At 39.4% G+C, this 27,166-nt stretch overlaps 1 protein-coding gene and 1 pseudogene across 7 annotated transcripts in view; both read left to right on the forward strand.

The window, feature by feature from the left end:
• Positions 1-27,166, forward strand: part of SLC16A7 (solute carrier family 16 member 7) — a 205,962-nt gene that overhangs the window by 98,088 nt on the left and 80,708 nt on the right. The window lies entirely within an intron of this gene.
• LOC102281915 (ATP synthase subunit alpha, mitochondrial pseudogene) lies at positions 8,284-10,098 on the forward strand (annotated as a pseudogene).

Here is a 27,166-nt window from a genome sequence, read left to right on the forward strand (position 1 = left end):
GACGGGGCTAACTGAGCACACATACCCTGTGAGTGTTAAGTTGTTTCAGTCCTGTTTGACTCTTTGAGATCCCATGGACTGTAGCCTGCCAGGCTCCTCTGTCCATGGGATTCTCCAGGCAGGAATACTGGAGTGGATTTCCATGCCAAGCAATCTTCCCTACCCAGGGATGGAACTGCATCTCTTGTGTCGCTTGCATTGGCAGTTGGATTTTTACCACTAGTGCCACCTCTTGATCTTTTGTGTATTTTCTGTAGGTTTTTGCTTCGTTTTGACCATGAGACTAACATTAAGCATCTTATATGTGTAACAGTCTATTTTATTATGATAATTTAACCTCTGTTGCATAACAAAATACCCTCTCTTTTCCACCCCCCACATTTTATGTTTGTGATGTCAAAATTTACTTCTTTTTATGTTGTGTGTCCATTAACAAATTTTTATAACTATTATTATTTTTAGTAAGTGTGCTCTTCTCTCTGTCCCTGTAGCTACTGCTTTGTGATGGCTTGTCTACATTACTGCAATAGAATTTAACTACTTTGTTGATATATCCTCTGTCTTCCTTCAGCCATCTTCTCTGACTTACCTCTGGGATTATTTTCCAAAATGCAAACTAACTAAATCATTCCCTTGCTCTAAACACAGAACATAAGTTCCAAAACTTTAAGACAAATAGGCTATTTGCTCCTCTACTTCCCCAATCATGTCATGGTGCCATGTCTCTCATTTCTAGGACATACCAACTGGTATTTTTTTTTTTTTTTTTGGTCATCTATTACCACTTCCAATCTCAGTCTACCTCAATCCATCCCAGAAGCTCCCATGCATCTTTCAAGACTCACTTCTGCCAAATCAGTGTTACATCAGCTCTTCTGGAGACTGTTTCTTGACTATCACCATATATTCTAGGTGATCCTCCTCTTAGCTTCATATAAATCTGAATTTACCCATCTAATGATGTTTGCCATACCATAATGTTATCATCTATTTCATAACTTGCTTCCTGGATTGAGTAATTTTTTAGGCCTGGAACAGTATCTTATATCTTAGTCATCTTTATGTTTCTAATGTCTGGCCCATTCTTTGGCATGAAATGAGATACCCAGTAAATGTAAAGTGAGTGAATGAATGAATGAATGCTGGAAACAAGATATGAAAAACAATGTTCTACTTTGATTTCATCATCAGGGCAGAATTAGAATAAAGGAAGAAGCTTGATAAGGCTTATCTCTAGGAATAAAAGCTCAGAATAGAAACTCATTTCCACTTTAATTTTCATCTGAGAGAGAGGCAGGATCTGTAATTGAGGACCAGCACAGTTAATACTTTATAAGCAGAGAATCTTATCCATTTTTATCATTTTTCCTCTCCCCACAGGGATGATTAGTAATAACCTGAAAAAGAAAGGAGTTTTATGTGTATTTAGAAGCATTGAGGAAAGGTAGGTTTAGGGAGACTCTCCCACTTTGATGTCATAATTGCAAGAGTAGAACTTTTCAAAGGACAGAGAGGCAACAGACAAGATGATAAGAAAACAGACTGAGTCCCTGGGACCCATAGCCAAGAAAACATGAAGCGGGGGAGAAGTGAGTTTGTCCTGAGAGCTTTCAAGAGCCTTGTATATTACCATATGTAAAATAGATGACCAGTGCAAATTCGATACATGAAGCAGGGCACCCAAAGCTGGTGCTCAGGGACAACCCAGAGGGATGGGGTTGGGAGGGAGGTGGGATGGGGGTTCAGGATGGTGGGACACATGTACATCCGTGGCTGATTCATGTCAATGTATGGTAAAAGCCAACACAATATTGTAAAGTAATTAGCCTCCAGTTAAAATAAGGAAATAGTAAAAAAAAAAAAAAAAAGAGCCATGGGGCTCAGCATGGTAGAGCATGGGGGACATTTTCCAATACAGTATTTTCCAGTTAACCAAATTTGAAAAACACCCTTGAGTTTTATAGGCATTATATTAGAGTGGGTTACCATTTCCTTCTCCAAGGGATCTTCCTGACCCAGGGATCAAACCCCTGTCTCCTGTATTGGAAGGTGGATTCTTAACTGCTGAGCCACCAAGGAAGCCCTACTCTTTAGAAGCAAATAAAACAAAAATTCCTTCTCATTTTACTTTTATTGACTACATTTTTGTTTACCCCACCCCTGAATAAAGATTCTTTATCATAATGCCCTATTTAATTTTGTTATATAGGGCATTGATCTGTAATTATCTTGTTTATATTTTTAACTTACTTTTTGCCTCTCTCCTCCACTAAAATACACATCTGTAGGTTGAAATTTATTTTGTTCAACACTGTAGCCACTGTTCTCAGAGAAGGCAATGGCAAGCCACTCTAGTACTCTTGCCTAGAAAATCCCATGGACAGAGGAGCCTGATAGGCTGCAGTCCATGGGGTTGCTACGAGTCGGACACGACTGAATGACTTCACTTTCATTTTTCACTTTCACACATTGGAGAAGGAAATGGCAACCCATTCCAGTGTTCTTGCCTGGAGAATCCCAGGGATGGTGGAGCCTGGTGGGCTGCCATCTTTGGGGTCGCACAGAGTTGGACACAACTGAAGTGACTTAGCAACAGCAGCAGCAGTAGCCACTGTTCTAGGTACATAGTAGGCTTTCAATTGATATTTGTTGAATGTTTACTGAATATGGAATCAGATTGCTATTAATAAACTCAGTTTTTCTGAATCTTTACCCTTTACTTGACTTCACAAGGGCCTCAAATTCTCCAACAAGTCTACAGCCAAGTATTTCTGGGAATCACATGAGCTCAAAGAGAGATCAAATGAGTGTTTTCATAACTGTTTCTCACCATTGCTAATGCCCTCAGTGGAAGCATTGCCTACATAAAGGATATTGTCTCTTGATGCTTCCAAAGTAACTATTCTGCAGGACACAAAGCTTAGGTGCAGGCTATAATGGCAAAAATGTCCTTTGTCCATATCTTCACCAAATTTTCTCATCAGAATCTCAAACTTTTGCTGTGTACAAAGCTTCAGTCTCTCAGGAAAACAGTTACTTTAGCTTCTGTCTTGAAACTGTCCACTGGAACCTGCAGGCTGGACAGTATGGACACCATGCCATCCATCTTGTTTATTTTTTACTCTCTCCTGGGTATCTATATATTCTGCTCTCTGCCTATAGCCACATAGCACAAGAAACAAAAGAAAACAGAGTTGTCAATTCATGCAAATAGATTCCTAGAATCATCTTCAGTTCTATAAGAATAGTTTGGAACCTCAGTTTTACCTGTATCAGAACAAACTCTCTGCATAAATAAATATACTGTCCTCCTCTGAATCTAGAAGCCTTCATGGTTCATCACAAGCAATTTTAAGAAATAGAACTGCTTCAAAAATTGTAGAAAAATTGTTGACATTATTGTTTCCTAACCAGATTATCTACTATAATAATCTCCCTGTTCACCAGGAGGAGCATACAAATTAGAACAAGGTATAATCATGGTGAAGATTGAAAAGGGGTGAAGAGTAGTTCTCATTTTGCAAGCCCTTTTTTAAGGTCAAGTGTGACTGAACATAATATTTCAAATAGTGATTCAATCTACAGCATTTCATAATCTCTTAGATTTGAATGTGGATCACTCTGTTACTCAGCTGTGAGAATAACTGGAATCAATGACAGTCAGGTTATTTTCTTCTTAGTTCCTTGAAGAACATGGCTTAGTCACTCCCAACTCCTCTCAGAATAGGGTTAGAATGAAAGATCTAATAACTTCCATCAGTTAGAAGGGCCTGTGTAGAACCAGATAGAGTCATGAGACCCCAGGAGTCCATAAACACAGCTTCGTTCCTCAAGGTCTGTGGTGATAAATTTTGACTGTTTAAACTCAACTGAACTGGGTAAAATTAATCCTAGAAATTCCAAAATGTTTGACAAGAACTCAGCTGGCCTTCAGCTTTTTGTGAGACCAAATTTCTTTTATCTGATTTTTATGTAGTCCTTTGTGAATCCTGCACCCTATTTATTGAAATAAATTCAACCTTTTAATCTAAATCCATTGAATAGATCTAAGCTTTATCATTATCTCTGGATAATGACTCTAACACCAATGTCTATTTTAGAATTTGTATGCATGAGTAACAAACTACATGTTAGAGTTATTATGTTATTTTTAAGGGCTAGTTTATATAATTGAATGTACATGAATTTCCCTATCTTGAGAGCTAGAAGAAGTGAAATATTATTTTTAAAATAGTGTGAAATTTTGCATATCCTGCAATACTCGGCTGAAGTTCCTGGTATAGGCATTAATAGAGAATATAACTTATTCATGGTTCATGGCCTCAAGATACTTATAGTCCCCACTAGGAGAAAGACATGAGTAATTTAAAAATCAAAATATAGTATGCTATAATCAAATAGCTTTATTTGAGAATTTAGGCTGATTTTTCTTTCTTAGATACAATTTTGTGATTTTATTTTACAAGGCAGTGTGTGGAAGGATGTGTGGGATTTCGTCATGTGACAATGCAGGAGGGTTGGGTAAAGGTAGAGAAAGTGAATTTCTTGGAAAAAAGCTTCCTGTACAAAAGTCTGGGAGTTCTTCACTCCACAATTAAACAAATTGAAATGCCTATTAGCATAGTGAATATGTTAATAAACAGACTTCCAGAAATTGTGAAATAAATGCATCATTTATTAAAGAATTTCTCGTCTACCTGATCATTTACATGTAATTCCTACTTTTCTGATATAGTATTTTGCAATTTAAAACAAACAGAATGGTAAAAATGAGCAAGACAAATTTAATGTAGTCCACTTTTGTAATGCCTTGGATTCATGCTGTGGGATTCCATTGAAATTTTTGAGTGACAGAGTAACCCAGTCTGAGAAGTTTTTTTTTTTAATTAACTACTATTTTATTAATTTTCTTTAAATTATTTTTATTGACGTATACTTGATATTGTGTATGAAGAGTCCTTTGGAGAGATTAATTCTGAAGAGAAGCTGGATGTATGGAGAGGTGTGGGAGGCAAGGATGGGAAATTAAGTTGAGAGAGTTCCTTAGGGGACTGTGTGAAGGGAAAAGAGGTGTGAACCAAGGTGGTCAAAAAGAGAAATGGAAAAAAAGACACATTCAAGAGCTATTAAAGAAAAAAGAGGCATGAAAGAAAGGGGAAGAAAGGACTCAGGATCTTTCAGCCTCTTTCAGCCTAGGGACCAGCCTTTATTAAGGTTAAAAAACTTGGGGCAGTTAACATTTCAGTAGGGCATCTTTTGAAAATCCCTAGGAAGCAGTAGGGCTTCCCACGTGGTGCTAGTGGTAAAGAAAGTGAAAGTCGCTCAGTCGTGTCCGACTCTTTGTGACCCCATGGACCGACCATACAGTCCATGGAATTCTCCAGGCCAGAATACTGGAGTGGGTAGCCTTTCCCTTCGCCAGCATATCTTCCTGACCCTGGAATTGAACTGGGGTTTCCTGAATTGCAGGAAGATTCTTTACCAACTGAGCCATCAGGGAAGCCCAGTGGTAAAGAACTCACCTGCCAATTCAGGAGACTTAAGAGCTGAGGGTTCGATCCCTGGGTCTGGAAGATATCCTATAGGAAGGCACGGCAACCCACTCCAGAAATCTTGCCTGGAGAATCCCATGGACAGAGGAGCCTGGTGGGCTACAGTCCATGGGGTTGCAAAGATTCAGACACGACTGAAGCAACTGAGCACACACGCAGTAAGCAGTAAGAAATGAAAAACTATAACTTAGGAAACAGATTGAAACAGGGGATTCTGGGAAAGAGTGAAAGCAAAAGGAGAGAAAGGCAACAGAGGATGAGACTGTTGGACAGCATCACAGACTCAATGGGCATGAACTTGAACAAACTCCGGTAGAAGTGGAGGACAGGGAAGCGCAGTGTGCTGTGGTCTGTGGCGTGCTGCAGTTTGTGATGTCACATAGAGTTTGACAGGACTTAGTGACTGAACAACAACAACAACAATAACAACAACATGGAGAATTGGAACACATCAAGGATAAAATTGTTAGCTGAATTTGTAAAGGTAGAAAATACTGTGAAGCATCTATAAAGAGAGAAGAGAATCAACAAGATAATGTTTATGAGAACTTATGTTGGACCTGAAGAGGAAAAGTAGTCATGGAGGAGAGGGTCTAGGAATATAGTGTGATAGAAGCCAGAGTCTCAAAGACAAGATCCAGTGAAATAATTGCTAAATATTTTACACAGTTTTAATGAGATAATGCTCAGTGGCTTTGGAGATTAGGAAGTCATTGCTCATCTTGAGGAGAAAATGTATTCAGTGACACTTGCAAGAGAAAGACAGATTTTAACAAGGAAATAGGATTAGGTGGTCGGAGAAGGCAATGGCACCCCACTCCAGTACTCTTGCCTGGAAAATCCCATGGGTAGAGGAGCCTGGTAGGCTGCAATCCATGGGGTCACTAAGAGTCAGACATGACTGAGCGACTTTACTTTCACTTTTCACTTTCATACATTGGAGAAGGAAATGGCAACCCACTCCGGTGTTCTTGCCTGGAGAATCCCAGGGAATGGGGGAGCCTGGTAGGCTGCTGTCTATGGGGTCACACAGAGTCGGACACGACTGAAGTGACTTAGCAGTAGCAGCAGCAGCAGGATTAGGTGGTAAGAAAGAGAAGTTACAAAGAAAGGCAGCCCTTGTGTGAAGTTTTGAAGTGAAGAAGAAAGAAATATAGTTGACAGCACAAGAGAAAAAGAGGCTCTAGAGAAGGTTATATTTTCTTGCTATTTTTAGGCTTGAGAAGATAAATGTTTTGTAGGCTAAAGAAAATTAAAAATAAGACCTAAATTAAAAATAAAGTGTGAAAATGATTGGAGCCAAATCCCATAGACAGACAAGAGAGACTTCAATGGGACTTTCCTGGCAGTCAAGTGGTTAAGATTTTGCCTTTCAGTGCAGGGGGTACCTACAGTACAATTTTAATCCCTGGTCAGAGAGCTAATATCCCACATGCTTTGTGGCCAAAAAGCCAAAACATAAGAAACAGAAGCAAGATTGTAAGAAATTCAATTAAGACCTTTTTAAAAATGGTCCACATCAAAAATTTTTTTGAAAAAATGAGAGACTTCATTAACAATGATAAGTAAATGAATCACAGGAGAAAACAAGGATGTCTTTTTCACCCAACTGGAAGGCAAGTTTGTTTTCAATGGTTTCCCATGGCAGTCCAAGATAGGAATCCTCTTCCTGTAGTTCCCAGGTTTGGAAAGTTGGCACTCTTGTGGAGCAAGAAGGGCTATAAAGGAGGCCTTAAGGCAAGGAAGTGAGAGCTCTTCATCCAATCGGCAGCAAAGAATGAACCTGGAGCAGAATGGTCCCTGATCAGGCAGGAGAATCTCTGGTCTGGGAGAATGGGTTGATGCTAGGATGTAAGGTGAAAGGGCCAGGTGGAAACAAAATTAAACTAATAAAATAATTTAAAGGTAGAGAAGTTAAATTGGGATCAAGATGATGCTTGAGGGCTTCCCTGGTGACTCAGTGAAGAAGTTGCTTGCCAGTGCAAGAGACATGGGTTCGATCCCTGATCTGGGAAGGTCCCCCCATGCTGCACAACTGGGCTGGTGACCCACAGCTATTGAGCCTGTGTTCTGGTGCCCAGGAGCCACAACTGCTGAAGCCTGAGCACCCTAGAGTCTGTGTTCTGCAACAGGAGAAGCCACTGCAATGAAAAGCCTGAACACCGCAACTAGAGAGTAGTCCTCACTCGCCTCAACTAGAAAATACTCCAGGCAGCAATCAAGACTCAGTACAGCCAAAAAAAAAAAAAATGATGCTTGTGCTTATTGGTATCTTCCTTGACCAGTTGGCAGCCAAATCTGAAAGAAGGGAGCCTACAGGTGCTTAGGAGAAAACTAAGGGGGAGAAAGAAGAATGCAGTGTGCAAAGGCGAAATGTTTCCCAGAATTTCATTCTTTCCAATTTGGTATAGTACGGGTGTTTCATCACTTCTCAGACTGCTTTGGTTTGTGTATTTTTATGGTATTCACAGTCTTGACTAGTACAGTAAGGAAAGGAGGAAGAGAAAGGAGTTTTTCTTTTCTCTGCATTTGGGATGATGCTTCTTTCTGATGACCTTCTAGAAGTGACAAGCAAGATTGAACCAATTTATTTCTTTTCAGTAGCTTCAGAGGCTCTCATCTAAGTTATATTTAACTTTGGGTTCATTTGTGTTCCAGTCAGCACCACCTTCATTATCAGTGTTCAGGGAATATCAGATAACAGTAACATCTGACTTTAGCCCAGTCAGTCTCGAGGCTGCGGCTGCGGGGGAAACACCTCAAGGGAAGCTGCGAAGATGCTGTCCGTGCGCGTCGCCGTGGCCGTGGCCCGCGCCCTCCCTCGGCGAGTGGGGCTGGTCTCCAAAAATGCTTTGGGATCATCCTTCATTGCTGCAAGGAACCTGCATGCCTCTAACTCTCGTCTGCAGAAGACAGGCACTGCTGAGGTGTCCTCTATTCTTGAAGAGCGTATTCTTGGAGCTGATACCTCTGTTGACCTTGAAGAGACTGGGCGTGTTTTAAGTATTGGTGATGGTATTGCTCGGGTACATGGGTTAAGAGATGTTCAAGCAGAAGAAATGGTAGAGTTTTCTTCAGGTTTAAAGGGTATGTCTCTGAACTTGGAGCCTGACAATGTTGGTGTTGTCGTGTTTGGAAATGATAAACTTATTAAGGAAGGAGATATTGTGAAGAGAACTGGGGCTATTGTAGATGTTCCAGTTGGCGAGGAGCTGCTGGGTTGTGTAGTCGATGCCCTCGGTAATGCCATTGATGGAAAGAGTCCAATTGGTTCCAAGGCCCGAAGATGAGTTGGCTTGAAAGCCCCTGGGATCATTCCTCGAATCTCTGTGACGGAACCAATGCAAACTGGCATTAAGGCTGTGGATAGCTTGGTGCCGATTGGTCGTGGTCAGCGTGAGCTGATTATTGGTGACCGACAGACTGGCAAAATGTCAATTGCAATTGACACAATCATTAACCAGAAACGATTCAATGATGGAACTGATGAAAAGAAGAAGCTGTACTGTATCTATGTTGCTATTGGTCAAAAGAGATCCACTGTTGCCCAGTTGGTGAAGAGACTTAGAGATGCAGATGCCATGAAGTATACCATTGTGGTTTCAGCTACTGCTTCAGATGCTGCCCCACTTCAGTACCTGGCTCCTTATTCTGGATGTTCAATGGGAGAATATTTTAGGGATAATGGCAAACACGCTTTGATCATTTATGATGACTTATCCAAACAGGCGGTTGCTTATCGTCAGATGTCTCTGCTGCTCTGCCGACCCCCTGGTCGTGAGGCCTATCCTGGTGATGTATTCTACCTGCACTCCTGACTCCTGGAGAGAGCAGCTAAAATGAGCGATGCTTTTGGTGGTGGCTCCTTGACTGCTCTACCAGTCATCGAAACACAAGCTGGTAATGTGTCTGCTTACATTCCAACAAATGTCATTTCCATCACTGACGGACAGATCTTCTTGAAAACAGAATTGTTCTACAAAGGTATCCGCCCTGCCATTAATGTTGGTTTGTCTGTGTCCCATGTCGGATCTGCTGCCCAAACCAGGGCCATGAAACAGGTGGCAGGTACTATGAAACTGGAGTTGGCTCAGTATCGTGAGGTTGCTGCTTTTGCCCAGTTCGGTTCTGACCTTGATGCTGCCACTCAACAACTCTTGAGTCGTGGTGTGCGTTTGAGTGAGCTGCTCAAGCAGGGACAGTATTCTCCCATGGCTATTGAAGAGCAAGTGGCTGTTATCTATGCGGGTGTCAGGGGGTATCTTGACAAGCTGGAGCCCAGCAAGATCACAAAATTTGAGAATGCTTTCTTGTCTCACGTTATCAGCCAACATCAAGCCCTGTTGGGCAAAATCAGGACTGATGGAAAGATCTCAGAAGAGTCAGATGCAAAGCTGAAAGAGATTGTAACAAACTTCTTGGCTGGATTTGAAGCTTAAACTCCTGTGGATTCACATCAAATGCCAGTTTGGTTTTGTCATTGTTTCTTCTAGTTCCATTCGTAAAAGGATTACTCCAATACTGCAGATGTACAGTAATCACATTAAAATAAAGGTTCCGTGTTGCAAAAAAAACAAAAAAAACAATAACATCTGACTTTAAATACAAAGGCTTGAAATCGAAAATTCTGCGGAGCTTCACAGAAAGGCTTCCTTAGAGAGGATCTTGATGGAGAATCTTGACAGTGTTGTAAAACGTTATGAGAAGGATCGTTTTCAGCTCTGCCTCCCATTTCAGCTAGATTTTATTGATCTTTTATAAGAAATGACTGCATTTAACATCCCCACAATGTCAGTGTCATAAAATTTATATGTAAGTTTGACAAGAGGAATACCTTTTGGCATGTTTGTAAATAATCAGTTCAGTTCAGTTCAGTCACTCAGTTGTGTCCGACTTTTTGCGACTCCATGAATCGCAGCACACCAGGCCTCCTTGTCCATCACCAACTCCCGGAGTTCACCCAAACTCATGTGCATCAAGTCGGTGATGCCATCCAGCCATCTCATCCTCTGTTGTCCACTTCTCCTCCTGCCCCCAATCCCTCCCAGCATCAGGGTCTTTTCCAATGAGTCAGCTCTTCGCATCAGGTGGCCAAAGTATTGGAGTTTCAGCCTCAGCATCAGCCCTTCCAATGAATACCCAGGACTGGTCTCCTTTAGGATGGACTGGTTGGATCTCCTTGTAGTCCAAAGGACTCACAAGAGTGTTCTCCAGCACCACAGTTCAAAAGCATCAATTCTTAAGTGCTCAGCTTTCTTCACAGTCCAACTCTCACATCCATACATGACCACTGGAAAAATCATAGCCTTGACTAGACGGACCTTTGTTGGCAAAGTAATGTCTCTGCTTTTCAATATGCTATCTAGGTTGGTCATAACTTTTCTTCCAAGGAGTAAGCGTCTTTTAATTTCATGGCTGCAACCACCATCTGCAGTGATTTTGGAGCCCCCCAAAATAAAGTCTGACACTATTTCCACTCATACATTATTAATGATATCTTTAGTGAAAATTTAAATTCTATTCAACATGATATTTTATCTACCAATATATGACTCACATTCCCAATTGGTAGTTGTACAGTATATATATATTTTTTAATTTAAGGGCCTAAAATTTGGCAAATATGGGAACCAAAATACATAGTGTGTGAATTGAAATATCACATCATTCTTTAAAACATTTAAAATATATAACAGGCAAGGTGTTGTTTTCATGATTTGCTGTTTTCAGCAAATCAAGTGATTTGCTGGCATCATTGAACCAAATTGTCCCACTTTTATGGGAATGTATTACAGAATGTGAAAATATGCTTCAGTATTTTATCTTGATAAATGAAAAAGTATTTGAACATCTACCAGTTCCTCTGAGGATCTTGTACAATAACTTTTATAGGAACTCAACTGTGATTTAGGAATTGAATAAAATTCTAAGCACACTTAAGGAACTAATACATGGCCTCTAGTAGTCTCTGTGTTTAATTAGACATGTAATTGTGTCTGTGTATGGAATGGAATTTCTTCAGATGACTCTTTCAAAAGAATTTTTCTCGTTCAGCCCATAGTTTTTAGAATCTTGGAAAACTTGCTCAATTAATGTCTATCTGTTCATTACTTATGTTTTAACAGCAGTAGATTTTTTTTCCCAGAGAAAGAAAGAAATTTGTAGTTTATGTGTTAAAAGTCTATAAAATAGATCTTTGTGTTCTAGTCTCATAGAATCAAAAAATGAGCTGAAAGGGACCTCAGAGAACACTTAATCCTCTGGCTTTTTACAAATAAGCAAACTAAGAACCAGCATGAATGTCACTTGCTCATAGGGTTACAACACTTTCTTGACATTTATTATATGTATTTATATTTTCCATAGTATTATATCCTGTGCATGACAAAGGCAAGTTATATATACTGGAGTTATTTTAATCACTTGGTCATTTGACATTTCCAACAGTCACTATTATTTTCTGTCCAAGCTGGTAGCACATTTTATAGTATAATCCTTTGAGGAATATTTTTTAAATTAGTTGATTTCAGTTAGTGCAAGTAATAATACTTTTAGTTCTTTATGAGGCTCTAAATTTACTGAATTATAGAAAAGAAATTGAGATTATTAGAACTTGAGGGATCACACCATTGATCTCTTTTCTACTCCCACTCCCAAATTTGGTACAAACTGAAAGAATTTATTGCTGTTTAACTTAAACATGTAAGAGAGTCTAAGAAAAGGTACTAAGACCATACTGTCGGTTTAGTCTTTTCCTTGCTTTAGTAACCTTTAGATATAGTCTTTGTCCTGAGTGAGTGTCTTCACTTGAAAATATTTTACCAAGCTAAAGTTGGGGACTGTGCTTCTGTGCTCAGCTTTCTTTATAGTCCAACTATCACATCCATACATGACCCCTGGACAAACCAGAGCCTTGACTAGACAGACTTTTGTCGGCAAAGTAATGTCTCTGCTTTTTAATATGCTATCTAGGTTGGTCATTACTTTCCTTCCAAGGAGTAAGTGTCTTTTAATTTCATGGCTGCAGTCACCATCTACAGTGATTTTGGAGCCCAGAAAAATAAAGTCTGACACTGTTTCCACTGTTTCCCCATCTATTTGCCATGAAGTGATGGGACCAGATGCCATGATCTTAGTTTTCTGAATGTTGAGCTTTAGGCCAACTTTTTCACTCTCCTCTTTCACTTTCCTCCAGAGGCTCTTTAGTTCCTCTTCACTTTCTGCCATATGGGTGGTGTCATTTGCATATATTAGGTTATTAATATTTCTGCCGGCAATCTTGATTCCAGCTTGTGCTTCCTCCAGCCCAGCATTTCTCATGATGTACTCTGCATATAAGTGAAATAAGCAGGGTGAAATATACAGCCTTGATGTACTTCTTTTCCTATTTGAAACCAGTCTGTTGTTCCATGTCCAGTTCTAACTGTTGCTTCCTGCCCTGCATACAGGTTTTTCAAGAGGCAGGTCAGGTGGTCTGGTATTCCCATCTCTTTCAGAATTTTCCACAGTTTATTGTGATCCACACAGTCAAAGGCTTTGGCATAGTCAGTAAAGCAGAAATTGATGTTTTTCTGGAACTCTCTTGCTTTTTCGATGATCCAGCAGATGTTGGCAATTTGATCTCTGGTTCCTCTGACTTTTCTAAAACCAGCTTGAACATCTGGAAGTTCATGGTTCACATATTGCTGAAGCCTGGCTTGGAGAATTTTAAGCATCACTTTACTAGCATGTGAGATGAGTGCATTTGTGCGGTAGTTTGAGCATTCTTTGGCATTGCCTTTGTTTGGGATTGGAATGAAAACTGACCTTTTCCAGTCCTGTGGCCACTGCTGAGTATTCCAAATTTGCTGACATATTGAGTGCAGCACTTTCACAGCATCATCTTTCAGGATTTGAAATAGCTCAACAGGAATTCCATCACCTCCACTAGGTTTGTTTGTAGTGATGCTTCCTAAGGCCTGCTTGACTTCACATTCCAGGATGTCTGGCTCTAGGTGAGTGATCACACCATCATGATTAACTGATTAACTTAGGACATTAACATCGTGATTAAGTTAGGACAATGGGGGGAAGGAAATCTTCGTTATAAAGATGCACAGAACTCAGTTGAATCATGTTCATCTTGGAGTTCTGGAGTGGAACTGTGAGTAATGAAATTGGATGTTTAGCTGAAGCTATTTCTAATCAAATGTGTGTCCTTGGTTCCTCGTAAAGAGTAGAGTGAGAGATGAGGGAAATGACAAAAAGACAAAATTGCTAATCAGAACTTAAGGATGTGAAGAGCCCTTGACCTATTCATATCGAAAAGAATTAGCATATAGGGTCGGAGGAGAGCCCTGAGTGTGTGGATGAAAAACCATTTGATAAGATTAGTCAGCCATCTCGGGGGAAGCAGAAGCCATTGTGGAAAACAATGGAAGAATAACCCTGAAGTTATTTGGAAGTCAACAGGACTGCCCCTGCCATTATAGGCCCAGAGTACAGGGCCCCACAGGCAGAGTAAATTCAAAGGAGGAGCTGCCTGAGTCTCTGATACCTTGGGCTGTGCTGCCAGGTGCTGCCTCACACTGTGGGCTCTGCTCTGTGCACTCCAGCACTGCGCTCCTTGGCTGCCCCAGGTGCAACTCCCATGGGCTCTGTTTTGATACCATGGTGGCCACCCCTGTGGAGGACACAGGCAGCAAAACTTGGCAGTGTCCACACTCCCCCCCTCTTCACCCACCATCTCTGTCAGTGTACAGAGTGTGAGAGCTGTGGGGGCATGGCTGTGTCCACCTACATTCCAAAAGATGCTCTCACTCAGTGAGAACTGTGGGCACAAGACCCCATCCTGCAGGAGCAGAGCCCAGGCACCGAACTCCTGCAAGGGTGGGGCTACAAGAGAAAGCCCCTACCAGGCTTATGCTCGGTGGTTCCCAGGGGACTGAGCTATTCTTCAGAACCACCAGAATACAATTTCAAACCCAGGAGTATCTTAGCCATGGAACTCCAACCCATGAGAGCTCATGGGTGAGACCACAGGCAGTGGGTCCAGAAGGCCAAGTATCCAGTCAAAGATCATTCTTGAACCTTAAGGTCTAATGTTGAGATCTGAACTTACTTGGGACCTGTTACCCCTTTAACCCCTTTCTATTTTTCCATCTTTCCCTTTCAGAATAGGAATGTCTACCCCATGTCTGTCTCACCATTATATTTTGGAAGATTTTACAGGTTCCCAGATGGAGAGGAATTTGTCTCAGAATGAATCATACCTTAAGTCTCACCAATGTCTGTTTTGGATGATATGAGACTTTGGATTTCAGAATTTGAGTTGAATCTAGAATGAGTTAAGACATTTGAGACTATTTGGATGGAATGGATGTATTTTGTGTGAGCAAAGGACATGGATTTTAGAAGGTCAGAAATGGAATGCTACAGACCAAAAACGCTATTGCCCCATGCCCTGATTCATAGATACATAATCCCCAATATCATCAATTTTGAGGTGGGGCCTTTGGAAAGCTATTAGGTCATGAGAGTGACACCCTCATGACCCTTATGAATGAACGGGATTATTGCCTTGATGAATGAGGTCCAAGAGAGCTCCCTTTCCTCTTCTACCAAGTGAGGACATGTGAAGATGGCCACCCATGAACCAGGAAGCTGGTTCTCACCAGACACTGAGTTTGCTAGCACCTTAACCTTGGATTTTCAAGCCTCCAGAATGCCACCAAGTCTATGGCAAAAGAGGTGAATAAAGTAAGACTCTTGAGAGAGAAGTTTATCCTGAATTATCCAGGTGGTCCTTAAATACAAAATTCTTATGAGAGGCAAAGGGAGTTTAGAGACAGACTCACAGAAGGGAAAGCACAGAAAGAAGGCAGTGATATGAAAATGAGGCAGAGCAGAAAGTGATGTAACCAGAAGCCAGAGACTTCTGATTGTCACCAGCAGCTAGAAAAAGCATGGAGCAAATTCTCCCCTAGAGCCTCTTTAAGGAGTGCAGTCCAGCTGACACCTTGTGAAGTGTGAGAATAAATAGCCATTGTCTTAAGTCACAAAATTTGTAGTGATTTGTTACACTTGCCCTAGAAAACTAAGCAGTAGAGATGACATCATTTATGAAAAGTCATGAACCCAGCAGTTCCAAAGATGTCTCTCTTATAAGCACTTGCATAGCTTTGCAAGGACACACGTACAGCATGTCCAAGGCAGAATCATTTATAACTGTGGCAAACTGAAAGTCACTAGGAAAATGGGTAAATCGCTGCACATGTGTAATAAAGTACTACACAACTGTAAAAACAATGATGTAGATCCATGTGCACTAATATAAAATACTGTTAAAAGTATAAAAAATGCAGTAACAATAAGCTGTAAGGCAAAACATGATTACATTTATTTTAAAGTGTATACACATAACAACTTAGGTTTATATATATTTGTATTTTCATACAAATACAAATAAAGAAGAATACCTGAAAAACTATTAATAGCAGGTGATTTTGGAAAGTGGCTGTATATTTTTGAAATGCTTAAATATTATATAGTGAATATATCGTATTTTTCTTTTAAAAACTTAAAAAAAATGCTAAAACAGCTTTATTAAACAAATGTAAATATATCCCCCTATCTGTTAACTTGGTTGTGAGTTGTAACAGGTACTTCTATTTCTATTTTATATAGGCTTTTCATATCTTTTTTTCCAAATGCTATTTTTTTCCTGCTAGCTAAATTTTAATCAACTAAGATAGAAAAAGTTGGCTCCTGCTTATAGATCTTGCCTAGTAGTTCTCATAATGTGGCCCCCAGTTGAGCACCATAATCATAACCTGGTATCTTGTTGAAAATGCAGATTCTGGATACCACCTCAGATTTACTGAATGAAGCTCTGGAAGTGAGACCCAGCACACTATAGATTAATAAATCCTCTAAGTAATTCTGATGTCCACTAATGTTTGAAAATTACTGGTCTAGGCTCTTCCTCTAACACACCTGCAAGTGTTGCTGCAATAAATGTGATTATCTGTAGTTCTTGAGCATCATGATGTTTTACTATTCCATATCGCACCTGCTCTTTCCTTAAGCTGAAGTGTCCTTCACCACTACCTTCCTCCATCTGACTAATTCTTGTCTATAATATAAGATGTATGCGTGTGTGTATGCTTAGTCACTTAGTTATGTCTGACTCTTTGCAACCTCATGGACTGTAGCCCACCAGGCTTGTCTATCCATGGGATTCTCCAGGCAAGAATTCTGGAGTGGGGAGCTATTCCCTTCTCCAGGGGATCTTCCTGATCCAGGGATCGAACCCAGGTCTCCTGCATTGCAGGCAGACTCTTTACAGTCTGAACCACCAGAGAAGCCCAGAATGTAAGATACACAGAAACATCAACTCCCCTATCCTTGAAGTCTGACATTGTTCCAATTCTAAATCCCTGTGCATACCTTCACCATAACAAGCATATCACATAACACCATATATATTAAATTTACTTGGCACACTTCCTGTTCTTGAGGACAGAAGCTATATCTTATTTGACTTAATTCTCAGAATACAGTAAGGTATTCAGTAAATATTCTTGAATGTACAAAAGTGAAAGAGAAATGAATGTCTTGGAAATAAGTATTTTTACCACTTTTGAATTAGCATACAGCTGTGTAGTACAGAGAAAAAAAATTAAATACTCTGTTTCTGCAAATCAAAACTCCCTGAATTCAAGCCCTTATTCCACTACATTCTAGATGTACCGTTTAATTTCTTATATTCTTCCACTGTAAAATGAGAATTTTACAGTGGCTATCTTTGAAACTTGGTGACTGATTAAGGATTCAATAAGGATCTATAGTAATTATTAGCAGAATCATTATCCAATAGCATAAATAGTATGTAATTCATTCTGTCTGAATAATAGTCTGCCTAAACTTTTCAATGTTTTTATGTTTAGAGAAAACTTTATCTAATCTTTTTTTAACCTTTTAGTATGCTTGTAGTCTTTTCTTCTCTCCCTGAGCCATACCTTAGGAAAAATAATGTATGGTACCACAATCAAGGAGAAATAATCAAGAAAATAATGTGTGGTTTTGTTCTGTTCCCTCCATCTCCTCACAGTTTTTAAAACCACAGAAAACTTTCTAGAAACAAGATCTTACTCAGAATTCTAGTATCCAAGAGTCATAGAGATCCTGACCTCTACCTAGTACCATGCTCTGACTTCTTCCCTGAAATGATCCCTGAGATTCCTCTTAAAATGCTTAGAATTTCTTGGAGCATAGTTAGAAAGCCATTTATATTATCTTTCTCACCTCTTCTATTTAGTGACACTCTGTAGTTGAGATAAACGGAGTTACATCTAAGAGATTTTGAGTATCACATATTGCATTTAGTCTTCAAAGATTTTCTAGTATTTTCTTTCTTCCCTCAATTTGAAAAGAAGGTTATTAACTGGCATTAGGGAATGAAATTGAAAAAAAAAAAAAAAAAAAAAGATCCTGAGTATTCTAGGAAGACTACAGGGCCAGAGAATGCCTTTCCCACTTTTCTATTAAAAAGCTCATTTAAAAAAATTGAATAAGAAAAAAAATCAAGAAAAAAAAAAGAGTCCATAAGATCACATTATATCAATGATAAGATGCAGAAGTACACTAGAATCCTAGAAGTTTCTATGAACTACAATACTGTTGGATCAGGATTAAGAAATAGTACTACAGCAAGGTGACTCAACCTGGCAGAGGCATCCAGTAACATGGGCTTCCATCACACTACAGTAAGCTTCTGTGGTCTATTGACTCCTCTGCCTACTGAATGGCTGAAGCTACCAGGGAATCATTGCTCTTTTTGGGAATCGTAAACATATTCAGTTCCATCTATGACATATCACTTTGTCAATTGCAGTCTCATGATTTTATGACCCCTGCCCCTTATGTCCCTTGAATTATCACGTTTATGGGAGCACTGAAGACAACCTAAGGCAAGTGGATGAATATATTACGGCCATGCACTTGATAGACAGAGAAGCCTGGCAGGCTACAGACCATGGGGTCACAAAGAGTCCCACATGACTTAGTGACAAAAGCAGCAGCATGTACTCGATAAACTATTATGCATACATTAAGTAATAATTATGAAAATTATAACAACGAAATGGGAAATACTATATAATCTTTAATGAAAAACTCATATTTCTGCAAAATTCAAAATATATGACAAAAATGATACATAAACAAAAAATACACAGGCCATAGTAGAAGAGTGAGGATTGCAGAAAAAAATTATATTTAATTATTCAAATTTGGGATAATACTATTATAATATATTGATACATGAAATACTTTAAGTTAATATTGTACATTTAATTATTTGTCCTGGTTGGGGTTTTGATGACACCACCCTTATGGCAGAAAGTGAAGAGGAACTAAAAAGCCTCGTGACGAAAGTGAAAGAGGAGAGTGAAAAAGGTGGCTTAAAGCTCAACATTCAGAAAACTAAGATCATGGCATCTGGTCCCATCACTTCATGGCAAATAGATGGGGAAACAGTGGAAACAGTGTCAGACTTTATTTTGGGGGGCTCTAAAATCACTGCAGATGGTGATTGCAGCCGTGAAATTAAAAGATGCTTACTCCTTGGAAGGAAAGTTATGACCAACCTAGATAGCATATTCAAAAGCAGAGACATTACTTTGCCAACAAAGGTCCGTCTAGTCAACGCTATGGTTTTTCCAGTGGTCATATATGGATGTGAGAGTTGGACTGTGAAGAAAGCTGAGCGCAGAATAATTGATGCTTTTGAACTGCGGTGTTGGAGAAGACTATTGAGAGTCCCTTGGACTGCAAGGAGATCCAACCAGTCCATTCTAAAGGAGATCAGTCCTGGGTGTTCTTTGGAAGGAATGATGCTAAAGCCGAAACTGCAGTACTTTGGCCACTTGATGGGAAGAGTTGACTCATTGGAAAAGACCCTGATGCTGGGAGGGATTGGGGGCAGGAGGAGAAGGGGACGACTGAGGATGAGATGGCTGGGTGGCATCACTGACTCGATGGACATGCGTTTGAGTGAACTCCTTGAGTTGGTGATGGACAGGGAGGCCTAGCGTGCTGTGATTCATGGGGTCGCAACGAGTTGGACACGGCTAAGCGACTGAACTGAACTGAACTGAAAAATATTTTAATTTTGACTAGTCTACAACCTATTCAAATATGTAAGATTATATAGTGAAATTGGAAGATATATTTTATTGAAAGATCTTAACTCCATTTTTAAAGTTTCTTTTTTGCTTGTTTTATGACGTTTCTTTAGTTATGCATAAATGAGATTATGAGGTTCTCGTATAAGTTACAAAGAGATACAAAGAGACGGTACCCACACATTTTATTTAGATATAAATTACATTAGCTGATTACCAACTACCTATAACATTTACTGTACCTGTTTTTGTCACAAGTAAGCATCACTAAGACAATTGAAACTTTAAGCTAAAATTTCTCAGAATTTAGTTTAGTAGCTATTACATCCATTTTGCAGAAAATGAAACTAATTCAACTATGTCAACTATCTTTTAAGTCCACCAGCAGCATTTGTTTTGAACTAGGCTCTTACAGAGTTAAGAGCTAGACACTCACTATGGTCATGTTAATCTTCAATCATTGAAGTGTTCATATCAACACCCTCTCTCCACCCACCTGTGCTTTATCTGTTCTAATACTTGATTTGTTTGTTATCACTTGCCTGAGTTTTCTGCATTCCATTCATTCCAGCTGTGTGCTTCCCCAAAGACTTAAGGAGAAAGTTGTTAATTTGGTAGTTTTGCCAAAATAGGAAGAGGAAACAAAAGCTGGAGCCCACAGAAAAGTTACCATCCAGTGGACTGAAGACAGTGGTAGCCAGGATTTAAACTTCAAAAGGAAGGGCTATGAAACTCTTAGGAAACTCATCATGAATTGCTTCTTCAACTATACACTTATGAGTGAATCAAATTGGTAATTTTACTTTTTGATTATAATTATTATTTCCCTACACATCCTTGTCATGTTTCTCTGCAAGCAAAGTATGCTTTGTCTTCCCTGACTCTGGATTTGTTTTCTCAATGAAATATAAACCAGTGATGTCCAAGAGTGAACAAACACATGTCCAAAATGTCTTTGCATGTTTTGACTTCATAGTCTTTACTTTCCAATCTGAGAACATGTCCCTGTAGTTTGGATCCCTACAAATAAGGAGTATGTTTGAAAGTCAGCTAGGGCCTCTCGGGTGGCTCAGTGATAAAAGATCTGCCTGCCAGTGAAGGAGATGCAAGATATTCCGGTTCAATACATGGGTCAGGAAGATCCCTTCAAGTAGGAAATGACAACCCCACTCCAGTATTCTTGTCTGGAAAATTTCACGGACAAAGGAGCCCAGCAAGCTATAGTCCATGGGGTCACAAGGAGTCAGTCATGACTTAGTGACTGAGCACATGGATTGAAGGTCACCCAAAGCCACCAGAGACCACCAGAGTAATAGTTAATCCATACCTTCAAGTAGCATAAAAGAAATAAATAAATAAATGTCTGTATTTTTCATCCCTAAGATACTGTATTTGTCTGATAAAACCACAAAATCTAATGTCAAGTGTTTAATAAAACAAAATCTTAAGATGTGTGACATTGACTTTAGGGAAAGGCAGCAGGTGGTGACGGAGAAGGCAATGGCACCCCACTCCAGTCCTCTTGCCTGGAAAATCCCATGGATGGAGGAGCCTGGTAGGCTGCAGTCCAAGGGGTCACTAAGAGTCGGACACGACTGAGCGATTTCACTTTCACTTTCCACTTTCATGCATTGGAGAAGGAAATGGCAACCCACTCCAGTGTTCTTGTCTGTAGAACCCAGGGACGGGGGAGCCTGGTGGGCTTCTGTCTATGGGGTTGCTCAGAGTTAGACACGACTGAAGCGACTTAGCAGCAGCAGCAGCAGGTGGTGAGGACCCTTTTAGAAGAGACTAGAAAAATGACAACTTCAGTTAGGCAGTGGCGAAATATCTGGTATTTTGCCTATGCTACCTTTAAAGAAAATACACACAATGCAGTTGAAGTTCTGGGACAAGAGATATGGAGAAAAAACGTGGGTAGATTAGTTGGTTGTTATTACTCTGTTTAATAAGTACTAGATATTCAAGCTGATTTTAGAAAAGTCAGAGGAACCAGAGATCAAATTGCCAACATCCACTGGATCATTGAAAAAGCAAGAGAGTTCTAGAAAAACACCTATTTCTGCTTTATTGACTATGCCAAAACCTTTGACTGTGTGGATCACAGTAAACTGTGGAAAATTCTGAAAGAGATGGGAATGCCAGACCACCTGACCTGCCTCTTGAGAAACCTGTCTGCAGGTCAGGAAGCAACAGTCAGAACTGGACATGGAACAACAGACTGGTTCCAGATAGGAAAAGGAGTACATCAAGGCTGTATATTGTCACCCTGCTTATTTAACTTCTATGCAGAGTACGTCATGAGAAACGCTGGGCTGGAGGAAGCACAAGCTGGAATCAAGATTGCCGGAAGAAATATCAATAACCTCAGATATGCAGATGACACCACCCTTATGGCAGAAAGTAAAGAGGAACTAAAGAGCCTCTTGATGAAAGTGAAAGAGGAGAGTGAAAAAGTTGGCTTAAAGCTCAACATTCAGAAAACTAAGATCATGGCATCCGGTCCATCACTTCATGGCAAATAGATGGGGAAACAGTGGAACAGTGTCAGACTTTATTTTGGGGGGCTCCAAAATCACTGCAGATGGTGACTGCAGCCATGAAATTAAAAGACACTTACTCCTTGGAAGGAAAGTTATGACCAACCTAGATAGCATATTTCGAGAAGGCAATGGCACCTCACTCCAGTCCTCTTGCCTGGAAAATCCCATGGATGGAGGAGCCTGGTAGGCTGTAGTCCATGGGGTCGCTAAGAGTCGGACACGACTGAGCAACTTCCCTCTCACTTTTCACTTTCATGCATTGGAGAAGAAAATGGCAACCCACTCCAGTGTTCTTGCCTGGAGAATCCCAGGGACGGGGGAGCCTGGTGGGCTGCTGTCTATGGGGTCGCACAGAGTCGGACACGACTGAAGCGACTTAGCAGCAGCAGCAGCAGATAGCATATTAAAAAGCAGAGACATTACTTTGCCAACAAAAGTTGGTCTAGTCAAGGCTATGGTTTTTCCAGTGGTCATGTATGGATGTGAAGTTGGACTGTGAAGAAAGTTGAGCGCCAAAGAATTGATGCTTTTGAACTGTCGTATTGGAGAAGACTCTTGAGAGTCCCTTGGAGTGCAAGGAGATCCAGCCAGTCCATCCTAAGGGAGATCAGTCCTGGGTGTTCATTGGAAGGACTGATGCTGAAGCTGAAACTCCAATACTTTGGCCACGTGATGTGAAGAGTTGACTCATTGGAAAAGACCCTGATGCTGGGAGGGATTGGGGCCAGGAGGAGAAGGGGATGACAGAGGATGAGATGGCTGGGTGGCATCACTGACTCGATGGACATGAGTTTGAGTGAACTCTGGGAGTTGGTGATGGACAGGGAGGCCTGGCGTTCTGCGATTCATGGGGTCGCAAAGAGTCAGACACGACTGAGCGACTGAACTGAACTGACTGATGCATCTCACGATAACTGCTTTTACACAGTTCTCAAAGTATAGTATTATAAATCAGAGGAATTGTTTGGTATGGGATATTCATTTCTAATTCATCATAAATAACTGCTTGTTCATATTATTTTTTCTCATTTCCCATTATAGAAACATCTGTGGTTCGTTTGACCCTTGTTATCAATTGTTAGCATTCTCAGAGTTCTTTTAACTATAGTACTAGTTTGCATTTACAATAAGTTGTGTTACTGACATTTTGTGGCCCATGCTGTATTGATATCTCTGCTGTCTAGTTGTTAAAGTAAATCTGTCAGTAGGATGTAAAAGGTGGCCCACTTTGAAGAATAAAATAACCTCCCAGGATTAGACTGCAATTTAAATTCAATTACATGTTGGAAAGGAAAAGATTTGATTCAGTTAAATTCCTATTATAAAACTGGGTGAGTTGTCACCAAAACATAAACACTGTACATTAATTTGACATTGCTGTATCCTCTATATAAGACAGAGGGGACTAAGAGCAAAAAGACCAGTCCATTATTCTCTAAGGAACATATTAATTCCTGTAGGTGAAAACATAGTTCACTGTATAGGTAGGATGTGAAGAACAACTCATACTTTATTTATAGGCTATCAAAAAGAATTTATAGTGAAGGCAATAGTCTCTGAACATCTACTGCTTTAATTTGTGACTCAGTTTGCTAAATATATTCTTTCTGGACTATTTTGAAACATTAACTACTAGATTGTGTAGACTGTTCATAAAGGTTCATGAAATTGACACATCATGGTTTAGATTGAGGAAGTTAAAGAATTATTATTTATAAAGTATATAAAGGAACATTCTGATGTAACTGAATGAAAAAGGCCTTGAATATAACACTAGCATCTAAGCATTGACCATCACTTTAATACATCACTTTGTTCTACACTTTCTTCTCCATAGATTAATCAACCCATACTGATTTCTAGAAGGGAAGGTGCAATTCTTGGGCTTCAGACATCCTACCACATAAATTTTTGGAAAAACACTTAAAGTAGCCAAATGTTTTCATCAAGCCCCCTTTTGTTAACAAGAATGTCATATTGTAGCCTATATACTAAAAAACATTATAGAAAGGACATGTAAATAAGCTGGAGTAACAGTGAATTTTCTAAAGACTTGGAAGGATAGTTGGCAGTTAGTATTCCAGAGAACAAATATTTGAATTCTGATGGAGAAGACAGACAAAAATATGTGCAAGGATTTAAAGATGTACTTTCACTAGAAATAAATAAAATAAATAGAAATAGAAATAAAACTGAAAGATTATATTTGGAAGCAGAAAGAGCAGCCTCCAAGTTGGTGTGTTAAAATGGAATCGATAACAAGGAGCCTAACAGAAGGATGCTAGTCATGGTATCACTGTGATCACTGACTGGACACTACACTTTGGAAAAATCACTTCGTACCTCTGATTCCTTATGCTCTTATCTGCAAAAATGATTAAAAATACCACTTCCTCTTAGTTCATGGGATTATGATAACTAATTGAAGTTTTAGAAAAAAATTGAAAGTGCTAAAGCATTTCTTAAGCTCCTTGTTTTAAGTAAAACCCATGATAAACATGTGACATATATGTGAATTGCTAAGAAATCAAATTAGCCAATACTACAGCATGGCTTCAGTATATATACTATAGTATATATAGCCTAGTTACAGTAATCAACACTACTTTAAGAAAATTTATTGGAGTATAGTTGCCTGCCAATGTTGTGTTAGTTTCTACTGTACAGCTAATTGAATTTGCTCTATGTATACATATATCCCCCCATTTTTAAATTTCTTTCCCATTTAGGGCACCATAGAGCACTGAGTAGAGTCTCCTGTGCTATACAGTAGGTTTGGTTAATTATCTATTCATGGCATAGCAACCAAGTATTCTTGCCTGGAAAATCCCATGGACAGAGCAGCCTGGTGGGCTACATTTTAAATGCTTAAACAGCTGTACACGACTTAAGCAATTTAGCCTGCACACAGTGTTTATATGTCAACCCCAATCTCCTAATTCATCATCCCTTTGACCCCCTTAGTGTCCATACATTTTTTTTTTTCTATATCTGTGTCTATTTCTGCTTGGCAAATAGGTTCATCTATACCATTTTTCTAGATTCAACGTATATGCATTAATATACAATATATGTTTTTCTTTTTCTGACTTTACTTTTGACAGTCTCTAGGTCCATCTACATCTCTACAAATGGCACAATTTCATTCCTTTTCATGGCTGAGTAATAACACTGCTTTTATAGAGATGAATAAGCTATAAGCTTCATGCCTACCTGAACGCAGCCTCCAAAATAGTTTCTTTCCTTCCTATATTAAGGATTGGTTTTTTTCTATTGTTTTTTTAATCAGACACACAAATTTTGGAACACTGACTTCCATTTTTAAAACTAAAGATCAGTATGTGCACTGCATGATTTTATTTGCATAAATGTATGTAAAAATATGATAGTTTAATAGGTGTTGAGAAAGAGATATAAAATAGGTGAATATAGTTATAGCTATCGCAGAAGTTTCCCGGGTTATTGACTAACGTGTTGAAAAAACCCTGGGTATGGGTTTATCTTTCTGGAGTAAAATAGAACCATCAGGTTAAAGCTCTGTGACAATTTTGTAGAAACGTTGGTAAGCATTTAAAATGTGGCCTTGTCATGTGCTCTTGTGCTGGCCCCTGTGTTGACCTTCATGAACCATGATGATAATTAAGCACAGATGGAGGGTCAGTGCCCATTTGTCAGGAATGCCTGAGGCTTTCCTCTGAGGCTTTGCCCTGAACTCCAGGCAACTCTCTCTGCCAGAGGAAACTGACGGAAAATGCTTTTCCTCCAAGTATAAGAAGGGTTTTCTTCATTTAATGGGCTGGTTACTTGTGGTAGGGTGGAGTTGCCACCCTTGAATTACTCAGCTTCAAACAAGTCACAGAGGCTCCTGAGCCTCCTGGTAGGTCCAGAGCAGAGGTAGCGGCTTCTCCCTGCTGTTATTCCAGACATAGAAGATCCACTGAGCCTGGAACTCTTCCATTCCTGGCCTAAGTTAAAACTAATTCCAACCTTATCCATTTCTCAGATTTTATTTGTGGCTCACCTTAATTCTAATCCCAATCCTCCTTTTCTCACTGACTCAGCAACTAGATAACAGACTTTCCTCATGCTCTCAAACCTCATTTAGCCTGATATTGATTCACTTTAATTCAACACTTTTCGGTAGGTGGCCCTGGATGCAAGGCAGGCAACTGATTATTTAATTGACAGAGTTGACTTTTTCTTAACTTTCATCTAGACAAAGGAATGTGTGACCCAAATAAAATAAACCTTCAGTATCAGATTTAAGTTGAAATAAAGACATTTGATATATTAGGGCAATTTATTAGCTTATTCATCAATCACCCAGATCTGATTAGGGCATTTGATTTTTCAACCACAAGATTTCTAAATACTTTTGGTTTCATTTTTCATAACTCAGTGTGTCTCATTGTAAGACGTGTATTATTGATTTGTTATTGTTTAGTCACTAAATCGTTTCCGACTCTTTGTGACCTCATGACTGTAGCCCACCAGGTTCCTCTGTCCATGGGATTTCCCAGGCAAGAATACTGGAGTGGATTGCCATATCCTTCTCCAATATTGATAGTATTTCTAATAATTATCTTTTAAATTTTCTATTTATTTTCATTGTCAGGGGATATTTTATTTAATTGAATTTTAGAGCAAATTATTTAAATGAGTATAGGGAGTTATTGGACAGCTAATGAATACCAATAAATTTCCTTCTCAAATGGTAGATGTGTAATTTACCATTACTTAGAAAAACACCGGATCTTCATTTCATACTTTTAATTTTTTTCTCTTGCACCCATTTCATCAGTTTGTTCATATCTAAGTAATTGGCAATAAACTGACAAATATATATGCACAAATATATTTATGTATGTATATTCAGTTTTGTTAATTATTAAAACAAGGTCACAAT

This window comes from Bos mutus, chromosome 5 (assembly GCF_027580195.1).
Source record: "Bos mutus isolate GX-2022 chromosome 5, NWIPB_WYAK_1.1, whole genome shotgun sequence".
Lineage (NCBI taxonomy): Eukaryota > Metazoa > Chordata > Mammalia > Artiodactyla > Bovidae > Bos > Bos mutus.